The sequence below is a fragment of the Lynx canadensis genome, chromosome D1 (assembly GCF_007474595.2).
Source record: "Lynx canadensis isolate LIC74 chromosome D1, mLynCan4.pri.v2, whole genome shotgun sequence".
NCBI lineage: Eukaryota > Metazoa > Chordata > Mammalia > Carnivora > Felidae > Lynx > Lynx canadensis.
Window position 1 is genome coordinate 20,097,344 of NC_044312.2, and position 13,813 is coordinate 20,111,156.

Consider the following 13,813-nt stretch of genomic DNA (forward strand, 5'->3'; position numbering starts at 1 on the left):
AGGGGGTGCAGGATGCCTCAGAGAATAAGTGGGCTCTTATAGGCAGTTACTACTTCCTTTAGGGACACGCATTCTCTTAACCCCAACTTCTATCTTCCATTCTTTATAGTTTCACACCACATGGCTTCAAAATATAGAGGCAACCCTTCCTATCCAAAGTGAAATTCCAAGTTCCCACATTTGGATCCCGTCCCTCCACCCATCCAGTATCCCTTTGGCCACCGGATTTCGGTTCCATTTTTGACTTTCTTTACCTCTAATTTTCATCTTCTTAAAAATATTTTTTAAGTGTTTATTTATTTTTAAGAGAGAGACAGAACGTGAGCGGGGAAGGGGCAGAGAGAGAGGGAGACACAGAATCCAAAGCAGGCTCCAGGCTCTGAGCTGTCAGCCCAGAGTCCAATGCGGGGCTTGAACTCATGAGCTGTGAGATTATGACCTGAGCCGAGGTTGGACGCCTAACCGACCGAGCCACCCAGGCGCCCCTAATTTTCATCTTGTTCCAGGAACGGTATTCCGTCAGCAACTCCGGGCTCCAAAGCTCACCTTCTCTCCTTCCTATTAATCTCAGACATTGTTGGCCATTAAATCCACAGAATTAAAGAACTTCCCCTGGACTCTAGGTATGATGTGTCTGGCGTTAAGGTGGGCTGTAAGGTCCTCCTTTGTCTCCTTACACAGTGACCAAGAAGCTCAGCGTGAAAATGGTCTCTTTCTCTTTCTAGTCACTTACAACATCCCCGTGCCTCATTCGCCATGTAACAGAATCATACAACCTCTGAGTTGCAATAGCCCCCAGCGTCAGGGTTTCTACGAAGTCCCCTTTCCCGGGGAGAACTCACTCTGCCAGTTCAGAGAGTTTTAAGCACTAAGCATCAAGGATCATGACTAACGGAAGCATGTAAGCTACCTTTTTTATTCTGTGTTCATTTCCCAAGATAGATTAGCAGTAACTCTGTGGGAAGGAAAAGAGCCTGAAAAAAGGAAGAAGGGGGCAGGAGAGACTGTAGTTCCCTCTCCGGGGAGGCAGACTGGTTTGATGTTGCAGGGCGGGACCCCCAGAGGCATCCACCCTGGAGAAGCAGCAGGTGGATTCCCAAGCTCGGAGGCAAAGAAAGGAGACCACAGAAACCCGTTGGGCCTAAGAAGGGGCCTTCAGAACCAACGGGATAAGCCCCTTCCGGAGTCTTACTGACACTCCCAGTAAGGTTTCTGTTCTGTTTAGAACGTAAACCTCGTTGAGGGTGGCCGCGGTTTTGTGAGCCCTTTGTGTGCCTTGGCTGAACACTGAGCGCTCAACCCCATGAAGAAAGCGTTGTTATCCGCATCTAGGGATGAAACAGGAAGAGGAGCTCAGCACTTTGCTCAAGGTCACGCCGCTAAAGGTGCCAGATCGGGGGCTCAACCCCAGATCTGTCCTGCTGCAAAGCTCACGCCCTGACGGCCATTCTGTGCCGCGTCCCCCCTGTGTCGTATGCGGCTTCCCGGACACCTGGTTCTCCCATTAGCCTCTAGGCTCCTTGAGGTTAGGTACCATCCACTGCTACGTTCTCAATGCACTCGGCTCAGGGTCTCTCACATCGCAGGTGCTCACTAAATAGTTGTTGGACTGACTCAAATTTAACCTGTGTACTCCTTTCACCTTGAGCGAACTGAGGCCCAGGGATAAAGGAGTCGCCCTGAGGTCCTACAAATCACTTAAAGGCAGAAATAGCCCATACAAAACCCATCCTCCCTCGGTCCCGGGAAAGCACACTTCCTATAGAGCAGCAGGGAGATTAGCCCAAGAAGGAGTTCCGCCTTCTACCCCTGCTCACTTTCCCCTGGACACAACAGTGATCAAATGAAACCAGCATCCCACACCCCTGGCAAAGCGAGAGAACCCAGCACCGATCTGGTGCATACAGTAGGCACTATACGTTAAATACAGGCCAAGAAACAACCAGGCAAGTTGCCGATTGGAGCCACTAGAGGGACTCAAAGGCTCAGATTTGGTGGCTGTCCCCAAAGGAAAGGAACAAAGCGGAGGGTGGTGTATTTTACCAGAGTGCCAAGTTCTATTTATACCATATCCAGAATTAAATACAGCAGGGCAGGGAGGGGGCCAGCCAGCGAATACAAATGACTCCACCAAGGCAGGGAATCTCAGACTTCAGGGGTTTGCTGGGATCCCTGCAAATTTCTCAGATTGCTCCTTCTGTGCTCCCCCCACCCCTCCCCTGTGGCCGATGGCCTGAACACACAGGTGCCTGGGCTCTATTTATAATTCTCAGGCTTGGCAGTGTGTAAGGGGACGGCCAAGCATGTGTCTGTCCACTGCCTGGTGGGTGAGTGGGAAAAGCCAGCCATGGGCTCCCGGGCATCGAAGGATTCATCTTCATCGAGAAAGACCGTAGGAGGGGTGCCTGGGTGGCTCAGTCGGTTAAGCGTCTGACTTCAGCTCTGGTCATGATCTCGCGGTTCGTGAGCTCGAGCCCCGCGTCGGGCTCTGTGCTGACAGCTCAGAGCCTGGAGCCTGTTTCGGATTCTGTGTCTCCCTCTCTCTCTCTCTGTCCCTCCCCTGCTCACACTTTGTGTGTGTGTGTCTCTCTCTCAAAAATAAACGTTAAGAAAAAATTATAAGTCTTAAAAAAAAAAAAAAAAAGAAAGACCTTAAGAGATCATCAAAACTTAACTTAGGAGGAAACCACAACCCAGAGAATTGAAATGTTAAGTCACAGAGTTAGCGGCAGAACTGGTAGTAGGAAGATACAGCTGATCTGGAACAAAGCAGGGTTAGGGACACCGGTGCCCCTCGCAGTCCAAAATCCACGTATAACTTTTGCCTCCCCCAAAACTTAACCGCTAGCCGCCTACCGTTGACGGAAATCTTTACCGACAACACAATCATTTGACACATAGTCTACATGTTATACGTATTATACGCTATATTCTTGCAATAAAGTCTGGTGGGGAAAAGGAAAATACTAAGAAAATCACAGAGAAAACACTTGCACGCTACTGTACTGTCAGAAATCCACATATAAGTGGATCCACACGATTCAAACCGGTGTTGTTCAAGGGTCAACGGAAGTCTCCACTGGGTGTCTGGGACACTCGTGGTAGTTGGTGGCGGGGAGGTGCTGGAAGGTAGCAGGGGTGCAAATCCTCTCTGTGTGCCCGTGCAAGAGGCAGTCATGGAAGCCTTGGGCTCTCCCTGAGGGAAGGCTTCGGCGTGCAACTCAGGCACTTAACACAGGACCTTTGGGAGCCTGAGCTTGGGAGAATTAGCCTCTCTGAACCTCAGTGTTCTCATCTGCAAAATGGGAATTAACCAAGACACTGGAGGTAAGGCACCCAGCTGTGTGATGGCACATGGGAGTCTCCCCCCGCCGCCAAAACGTCAGTTCCCTTCCCCTGCTTTCCTCTACTAGAAGGAGGATTTTTGTTTTCTCTTTGTTTTTAATGTTTATTTATTTTTGAGAGAGAGGGCACAAGCGGGAGAGGGGTAGAGAGACAGAGAGGGAGACAGAGAATCCAAAGCAGGCTCCAGGCTCTGAACTGTTAGCACAGAGCCCGACGTGGGGCTCGAACTCACAAACCATGAGATCACGACCTGAGCTGAAGTCGGATACTTCACCGACTGAGCCACCCAGGCGCCCCCTAAAGATTCTCTTGAACCTCCTTTAAAGAGATGGGGCAGGGGTAACGTTTGGTTTTTCAGCATAAATACTTTTATATAACTGAGGGACATAAGGTATCTGTTTCGAAGGTGAATCCGCTGAGGAGATAATAGTACATTTTAAAAAGGAGGTTTCTATAACCAGTTGACTGTTCCATTCACACAAAAACAGACAGAATCTGAGCCTTTAACCACTTTTATGCTCAGAGAGCCAGCATCGTTTCTGCTGTCAGGTAGACAGATGTCTTGGACGATCCATTCAAACAGGTTCACGCAGTCCAACCACACGAAGCCTCTATTCCTCACACGCTTGTGTCCCATCACATATGGAGGCCATATTTCTGGATCAAACCAATGACATACAGACAATCCTGTCAGCTTGGGCAGACGCGGCAAGAGCAAGAACTTGGCGAACTTTCTCGAAGGGCTCCTCTAGAGCTGCTGGTACCCATCTTGCTCTTGCGGATTCAAGGAGGCAAAAGACCAGGAGAGCTTTTCACAGCAACCAGGATGCTGCATTTAAAATATCTACTTCTCTCTTATTTCCCTAACGGAGAATTCTTCAGCTTCTCAAGGACTCCCTGATGCCCACGGGGTGCAAGGTGCCCTAGGACCTCATGGTTAAGTCTGCACGCTCACTCCCCGCCAAGGATGGACCCTCCAGCACCTGTCGTCGACACAGGCACCCAATGCTCCCTGGCGCCTCCACCTAGGAGAGGCCACAGTGATTGGTGCACAGGTCAACGATAGATAGGTGCTTTTTTTTTGTAAGACTTGAGCTATTTACCAGGCTGTGTAGACACGCAATTTGCAAGTAGCAAAGTTAGAGAGCGGCAGTTAGAGTCACTACCTGATGTCGGGTACAGGAGCTGTGACCTCACCCCGTTCCATGTACAGTGGGGCCCCCACCAATGGGCTTCTGGGGTGGGTAACGCCTCCTTCCACTAGGGATCGTATTTTTCTCAATGGGCCTGTTCGCTTACCTGAATGGGAAGAGAATTTTCTTGTGTTTCCCTTCACATGTTCCAGAAAGCCTCATGAGAATCAAAATCATCAAATGTCCGTCAGGAAAATAAAAAGGACTTGGGAATTTTTTAAATCAACTTCTCTTGCGTTATAGATCCAGAAACTGAGGCTCAGAGAGAAGTGACTCACCCAAAGGCCTCCTGATTTCTAGACTAATGACATACATACATTTCTGTGTGTGTGTGTGTGTGTGTGCACGTGTGTGTTTGCAGGCATGCGCCTTCCTGGCTGTTTCTGGAACACTATGTACAATTCAAGAGACCGCATGATATAATAGAAAGAGCATAAACTTTGGAGTCAGATCAACAGGGACTTAAACAGTACCCATACGTCCAATTAATTTCCTGACCACTCTAGGTCATTTTTCCTCCCTGCAAAACGAGAAGAAAAACATCAACCCGGAAAGACTGTTGTAGGATTATATATGATGTATGTAAAGTGCCTAGCACAGATACACGGTATACAGTAACCAGTCACACATGGTAATTATTATTATTCATAATTCTACAACTGTACTTCAAAAGGCAAGAAAAACCAGAAGAACATGCTGAGGAGATAAAGCAGGATGGTGAGGAGTTTGGAAATCATTTTGCTGGATAACTGTTAGTATTTGGCCGTATTTGCTTTGTCTCTCTCTATATATATGTATATTTTTTGCTGCACTGGTTGAAAGTAAGTCGCAGATAGCAGAACATTTAACCTCTAAATGTTTCAGCAAGCACCTCTGAAAACTAAGGGCATTCTCGGGGCGCCTAGGTGGCTCAGTTGGTTAAGCGTCCGGCTCTTGATTTCGGCTCAGGTCGTGATCTCATGGTTTGTGAGTTCAAGCCCCGAGTCAGGTGCTGCACTGCCATCATGGAGCCTGCTTGGGATTCTCTCTCTCTCTCTCTCTCTCTCTCTCTCTCTCTACCCCTCCCCAGCTTGCGCACACACTCACTCTCAAAATAAATAAACATGAAAAAAAAAAAAACCAACGAAGGGCATTCTTCTACACACCCATAATATCACACCTAAGAAAGTTAATAATAGTATATGGAAGCTCATTTATTTTTTTTTAAGGTTTTTTATTTTTAAGTAATCTCTTCTACACCCAACATGGGGCTCAAACTTACAACCCCGCGATGAAGTCACATGCTCTACTGATTGCGCCAGCCAGGCGCCCCTGGAAGATTGTTTCCGACATGAGTGGGTGAAGGAGGCTCTGGTGATAAGTGGGATTGAGATAGTTCTGGAAAGACAGACATGCTTCTCCTGCGCAGCCCGGAGGTGGTGTAGGGGCAACTTGAACAGAAGGTAGCACGGTCTTCTCCTGTCCCCTCCTTCAAGCTCCCTCACTGACAACTAGAGAAGTCTCTCTTCTATATATTTTGCCTTCCCAACCTACTCCCAGTTCCACCCCAGAATCTCTCGGGCCAGTTCCCTTTATGAGGTCTTCGGAAAAGGAAAACCACATTCACTGTGACCTATTAAGCAACTGATATGCTCTCATGTCTTCTCAAACACAAACATATATTCGATATTTAGAGAAAGCCTACAGCCAACTCAGCGAGGCTTGTGGGTCATCAGTGGAATTTCAGGCATCTGAAAGGGCGGGTGACTTCTTACTTGTGTCCCTTCCGAGGCGACTGTTTGTTCTTGAAGTCCCTAAAATTCGTGGTGTGTGTGTGCAAGGACCCAGGTGGCAGCCTGAGAGGTGGGCTCGGGTCAGGGGGCCAGATATTGAACTTCCTCCCCCTCTCCCGTCTGTGGGTTGGTTTGGGGGATGAAAAGAGAGAAAGGGAGAAGGAAGAGGAAGGAAGAGAGAACAGGAAGATGGAGTGGGGGCGGGGTGAGTGAAGAAGGAGCCTAAGAGCCTGAGCTAGTGGGGGAAGGTCAGAGGAAGAGGGGAATGGAGAGCCTCACACTACAGAAGGCAATTGAAGACATCTTCAGACTAAACACAGATGGATTAAAAGTGATCACCTCCCTTGGCGCGCCTGGGTGGCTCAGTCGGTTGAGCGTCCGACTCTTGATTTCAGCTCGGGTCATGATCCCAGGGTTGTGGGATCCAGCCCCACACTGGGCTCCACACTGAGTGTAAAGCCTGCTTAAGATTTTCTCTCTCTCCCTCTGCCCCTCTCCCCTGCTCATGTGCTTTCTCTCTCTCTAAAATAAAATAAAATAAAATAAAATAAAATAAAATAAAATAATATATAATTATCTTGGGGCACCTGGGTGGCTCAGTTGGTTAAGCGTCTGTCTGGCTCTTGGTTTTGGCTCAGGTCATGATCTCATGGCGGTGAGCCTGCTTGAGATTCTCTCTCTCTCTCTCTCTCTCTCTCTCTCTCTCTCGTGCGCGTGTGCTCGGCCCCTGCTCCCCTGTTCCGCTCTCTCTCTCTCAAATAATAAATTTTAAAAAAGATATATAATTATCTTGCTAGCTGGGATCCTGAGCCAAAAGTGAGATGACATTTAATAGAGACAAATGGTAGAAGTTACAGCTAGACGCAAGCCCAGAGCAGGAAGGCCAGGGGACCTGGGCAGCTACAAGATTTATAGTGACCACCAGTGTGATATGGCTGCAGAGAAAACTGACAAGAGTCTGGGCTGCATTAACAGAGGTCTGAGGTCCCAAATATGGGGTGGCACACTTCCATCGTATTCGATGCTAGCCAGAGGAGGGGGTCTGAAAAACATATCCGATGAATAAGGGTTGACACAATTATAGGGGAAAGCTTAGGAAGATGGGAGGCTAAGGGGCCGCACAGTAGCTACCTTCCAACATTTAAAAGGCTGCAAAACAAGTATTGTTACTTGTAGGGTGTTCTTCTAGAAGGTAGGATTGGGTCCAGATGGCATAATAGCTCGGACCATAAAATGATAGACTGGGAGATCTCCAACACCTCTTTCCAGTTCTCAAATGATATGGTTTTCTTACAAAAGACTTATTCCATTTCAGCTTCCTATGTTGACAGACTTTCTAACAGTCCTGTCTGACAGGAGAATGAGCTGTATCATTTGTTTGTTTGTTTGTTTGTTTACTTATGTGTGTTTATTTATTTTTGAGAGACAGAGAGAGCAAGTGGGGGAGGGGCAGAGAGAGAGAGAGAGAGAGACACAGAGAGAGAGAATTCCAAGCAGGCTCTGCACTGTCAGCACAGAGCCAGATGCAGGGCTCAAACTCACTAACCGTGAGATTGTGACCTGAGCCAAAACCAAGAGTCAGACGATTCACCAACTGAGCCCCCCAGGCACCCCCCTTATTTCGTGGATTTTCCATTACCGGCATCATTCAAGTTGGGGATGCGTCAGGGGCTATAAGAGGGATCCTTATACATGGATGTTGAATCAACATCAAAGTCCTTTCTAACCATAATATTGTCCGAAGTATTAATTGATATATTAATATCCAAGGCATTGTCCTAGCTGAATGGGATGCAAAGTATAAGATAAAATGTATTCTATTGTCAGTATAGTGTGTTTTGTCACCATCAATCATCTCTTATGCAATTTACAGAAATGATCTAGTTTGGTTTCATTGTTATCATTGCTTTTAAAGATTGTTGAGGTACTGTTTGAAAGAATTCAAGGGAACTGACCCGAGCAGTTACATTTCTTTCCTATCTGTGGACGTTTAAATCCACAAGGGGGCAGAATTTACTTAGAGAGGCTTAGCCATGCCTCCTCTTTAATGCAGTTCTTATATTAGTAAGAAGGATGATAATTGACAAAGAATTATAGATGACCTTGGATTTAAGCTTGATAAGCACTTTGTTGCCACTTGTGATTATATACTAAATTTCAAACGATGCACATTTAGTTTTCAAGGGCAACAGGAATCAGAAAATACGGTCAGACGTTTGAGAGGAACCTTATCAAGGAAAGAGAAGCGTATACTATTTTAGTAGCTTAAGTTCACGATTTTAACTTTTTCCAACTGAAATGGATGTTTACCTTGAGATCAAAAACCTTATTTTACTTGTAGAATTTATTATGAAGCAAATCGATTACTCAGGCGCTGTGAAGTATTGTTTTAGCAGAGAGTCAATAAGAAAAGACAAAGGGAAGGAACAAAAATCCATCACAGATGGCTTAGAAGGACTGAGGAATCAGCAAAAGAAATCTCAAGGTCTTTTCAGTCTTGAAGTATAGTCTTTGTTCTAGGCCGGCATCGTACTGAATTACAAAATCCTGGAATGTCCTGGTTATACGTAATCTACAATCTCAAGTTTGGGAAGGGCTCCAGAAGGCCATTGTCTTGCCTTCCGGACAATTTCATATTTAAAACCAGTCTGCTGAAACGTACCAAATAGTTCATGTTCTCTTATTATCATTGAGAATCTGAAATCGTAGCAAAAGTGTTCCAAGATATTGATATCTGTTAGGATCAAATTTTTTAGTATTGTACAATCAGGAGATGCTTAGGGATATTGACTCCTATGTCGTAGGATAATCAGGGATACTGACTTCTATGGAATGTCCTTAAACAAACACCTTATGCTCAATGCTTCAGATTCTGGGTGCCCCCAAAAGAAACATTGACAAAATGGTGGGTAACCCGAGGGGAGTAACTAGAAGTGCACCTTTGTTGGACGAACATGAGTGGCATTCCTGCTACCCTACTAGATGCTGCTGGAAACAAAGATCAATGTCATTGTCTTTTGTCTATAAAGAGATCACAATAATAAAGAAACAAAACAGGTATTCAACAAACCCAGTTCAGGACGGTGTGTGATCAATATCAACGTGACGGTCAGGAAGTGGTAAGGGAATTAAGAAGAGGGAGATCACCAAGGTGATCAGGGATGGCTTCATAGAAGAGGAAGTATTTCACCTGGGCCTTGAAGGATTATTAGTGAATGTGCTGCCGAAGGGAGCACTGGACCCTGAAGAACAGATTGGAATTTTAGCAGTGATAACTGAGGGGATGGCATTCCAAAGACTGAAAATGGCAGCCTGACTGCTTAGGAAACCAGTTGCAAAGCCGACCTCAGTGCTTGACAGATTGGAACATCACCGTGGACCCTTGGTCTTGACAAGTTCCCACGGAATGGGCAGTAATATCACATAAACGGCATGTGAGCTGTGTCACAGTCCTACAGACTGGGGGTTGACTTTGTTGACTGTGCAAGAGTTTTATCCTGATACCTCTAGTAACAATTGTCAGAGAAAGGATACTGACCTGGTCCAGCAGGGGATCAATCACCCTGCTGCTCAGAAATACACTTGTTATCCCTCGGAATTCTGTTCTTGGAAACATGCTAGTACATTTTCCATACACGTATTCGTTTTTATACATGTAGGAAAACCTGTGCAGAGAACCCTACAAGCATGTCTGTGTCCGTACACAGATCAGACAAGAATGTGAGCCTTTTGATTCTGAGACTCTGAGAACTAGATCCCTCACTAACCTATTTCATCGACATGTCTATTTATAGCCTCTGTCTCATTTCAAATGCTAAGTCTCTTTCTAAATCTAAATCTTTTATTACCTTCGGCAGAGATTTGAACAGAGGGAGGAAATTAAAAACACAGTCTTACACTTGAGAATGCGATAGTCCGTTGTTAGGGATTCATGGCAATAGAAAATTGAGATTACGCTGATAAAAATCCACTGATAAATTAAAGCAGCAATTCAGCCATTATCTATCCCATCTACCTTCCTATAAAAACTAATAACAAAGAGAAGATGATCTTCAGAGAGAAGATCTCTTTCTCCCTCAGTCACCTTCTCTAGGGATAGAGAGGAGAGTCATGAAACTTTGAAAATGAATAAAGAAAAAATGTCCACCAAAATGGAGTTGGGAAGTTCTGAAGGGACGTGCTTATGCAGGTACCACTCCTCAAAACTTACTTTACATACCCCAGCAGGAAGAAGGAAGGTTTTCTTCTTGCCCGGCAACAACTCAGCTAATGAGAACCACTGCAACTCAGCCAATGAGAAGTCACCATAACCCCAAATTCTTGCTCTGGTCCAATGGACTTTCATTTAAAACAGCCCCTCCCAACTTCCTTCTTTCCTCTAGAAAAGAATATTCTTCTCCTTTGTTGTCTGGACTTGCCTATGGTTCACCATGCTTTGCATGTCCCAAATTGCAATTCCTCTGCTATTCCTTGATTAACTCATCTTGCTGATAAACTCACTGGTTATTTTCTTTTCAAGGTTCACAAAACAAACAAAAAGAATCAAGCAAGCTGTATTTTCTACTCACAGGCAAATCATTTCCTACATGAGACAAAATGATAGATAATACACATTCGCCATCCAGTATATTTTAAAACCCCTCTATGGAAACATTTCTTAACAATAGCTAGCAATTTTTGAATGCTTATTATGGGCAAGGCATTGTGCTACTTGATTTCTATTCATTTCCATTTTTAAAAAATTTGTAATGTTTATTCATTTTTGAGAGAGAGAGACAGAGACAGAGACAGAGCATGAGCGGGGGAGGGACCAGAGAGAAAGGGAGACACAGAATCCTAAGCAGGCTCCAGGCTCTGAGCTGTCAGCACAGAGCGCAACACGGGGCTTGAACCCACGGACTGTGAGATCGTGACCTGAGCCGAAGTCAGACGCTTAACTGACTGAGCCACCCAGGCACCCCTATTCATTTCCATTTTTAATCTTCTCAACAATCCTGTAAGGTAAGCACTAACTATTATTACCCACACTCTACAGACAGAGACACTGAAATGCAGAGAGATGAATTTGTCCAAGATCACAAAGTTAGTAAGGACTGGTGCCACAGTTCAAACCCAGCCATTTTAACTCTAACATCCATACCCTTAATGGTATATTATACTGCCTCCCAGGATATATATGTAACAAAAATTTTATTGATCGAGTGTCACGCTAGCATTCTTACGAGTTCCCTCAAAGTTTTTCTTCATCTTTTCTACTCTTGGCCACATACAGAATTGCTTCTCAATATCTCTCTACTTATGCTCCCATTTTTTGCATATATAAAAATTCACACTCTTCTTTACTGTTATTTGGAATAGATTAAATACTGTGATTACACAATGGCAGTTTAGAGGACACTTTTAAGAACCTAGATACGAATATAATGCTGATCAAAAGAAGACAGACACAAAACAGTACATACCACGTCATTCTATTTACGTAATGTACAAAAACAGAAAGAATTAGTCTATACTGTCAGAATTCCAAAGAGTGGTTACTCAGAGGAAGAGATGATGAGTAGAAGGGAACGTAGGGAGGCTTCTAAGGTGCTGACTATGTTCTATTTCTTTTCTTTTTTTTTTTTTTAGTTTATTTATTTATTTTGAGAGAGAGAGAGAGAGAGAGAGAGAGAGAGCATGCGTGCATAACTGGGGGAGGGACAGAGAGAGAGAATCCCAAACAGGCTCTGGGCCATTAGTGTGGAGCCCTATCTGGGGCTCAAACTCACAAACAGTGAGATCATGACTTGAGCCAAAATCAAGAGTTGGACCCTTAACCAACTGAGCCTCCCAGGTGCCCCTGTTCTATTTCTTGATTTGGGTGCCTGTTGGGGCATGTTCATTTTGTGAAATTTGTTAAGCTGTACACTTACGGGTTGTGCATTTTATGTATTACACTTTTCACCAATCATCTATTGCTGCATAACAAACTCTTCTAAACTCTGCAGCTCAAAACAACCAACATATCTTATCTCGGAGTGTCTGGGAGGCAGGAATCCGGGCATAGCTCAGCCGGGCAGCTCTGGACTCTCATGAGGTGGAATCAAACTGCTGGATGGGGCTGTGGTCTGATCTGAAGGCTCACCTGAGGCACAGAGAATCCACCTGTCAGCTTACAATGTGGTTGGTGGCAGGTCTCAGCCACCACGTGGGCCTCACCACAGGGCTATATCACCACATGGAAGCTGGCTTCCCTCGGCGTGAGGAATCCAAGAGGGAGCACAAAACAGTGCCTAAGATGGAAACTCAGAGGAGACATCTGTTGCCATATTCTATTTGTTATAAGCAATCAAATCATTCCAGCCCACATTCAAGGAGAGGGGACCAGCAGGAGGCAGGAATCATTAGGGACAATCTTAGAGGCTGTCTACTACCCAACTTAATAAAAGCTTTAAAAATTATACAATAATTTCCTCTACCTCTCCACTCACAATGATAATCATTGTCTTATAGACTTAAAAAGTGCTTTAACCACTCATTAATGTTTTGGTAATCACAACTTCCCTTAAGAGTAGGTGATGACATGAATTTTTCATTCTGTTTTATGGAAATGCAATAATAAGTTTGATATTACCACTTTTATATTTGCATAGCACTGTTCAGATTTCACAGTTCTTCCCCACATGTATTTTCAGTTTTGCTATGCAGAATAAGTGGGAATTATAGTTTAGTGTTAGTTTATCTGAAAGTACTATGAAAATTACAAAAACGTTTTATAATATTAATAATAACTAGCATCTATTGAGCGCTTACTATATACCAGTTACTGTATGCTAAGGAATATTTACATATGTATACATATGGTGTGTGTGTGTGTGTGTGTGTGTGTGTGTATACTTAATCATTCACTTAATCATTTAACCCTATGAGGCAGGGTTTTGCCTCATTTTACAGAACAAAACTGGAGACTCAGAAAGGCTACTAATTTGCTAAGACTCCAGAGCTAATAATATCTAGAGCCAAAATTCCAACCTAAAGATTCTGATGTCAGACTTCCTATGCTCTCCAAAGAAGGTAAACTATAATCTTCATATCACTCTGATAATACATTTTCCTGGAATTATGTCATGGGAATTTTTTTTTTTTTTTTTTTTTTAGATAGAGAGAGTGAGCAAGGGGCAGAGACAGGGAGAGAGAGAGAGAATTCCAGGAGGGGCAGGGAGAGAGAGAGACAGAGAGAGAGTGAGAGAGAGAAGTGGAGCTCACCCCAAGCAGGGCTCGTGCTCATCCCACGTGGGACTCGAACTCATGAACCATGAGATTATGACCTGAGCCAAAGTCAGATGCTTAACTGACTGGGCCACGTAGGTGCCCCATCATGGGAAAATTTTTATAAAAGCTGTGCCATCCTGATCTTGGTGTGTGTTTGGGGGCGGGGGGGGGGGGGCAGAACTGTCTTCAGAGATTATGGCAGGTAGAATGCGAAAGACAGTAATTCCCCATATGGTGTTTGTATCCAACATT

At 44.7% G+C, this 13,813-nt stretch overlaps 1 protein-coding gene across 1 annotated transcript in view; it reads right to left on the reverse strand.

Moving 5' to 3' along the window:
• LOC115524835 (CXADR like membrane protein) overlaps positions 1-13,813 on the reverse strand; it is a 99,044-nt gene that overhangs the window by 24,944 nt on the left and 60,287 nt on the right.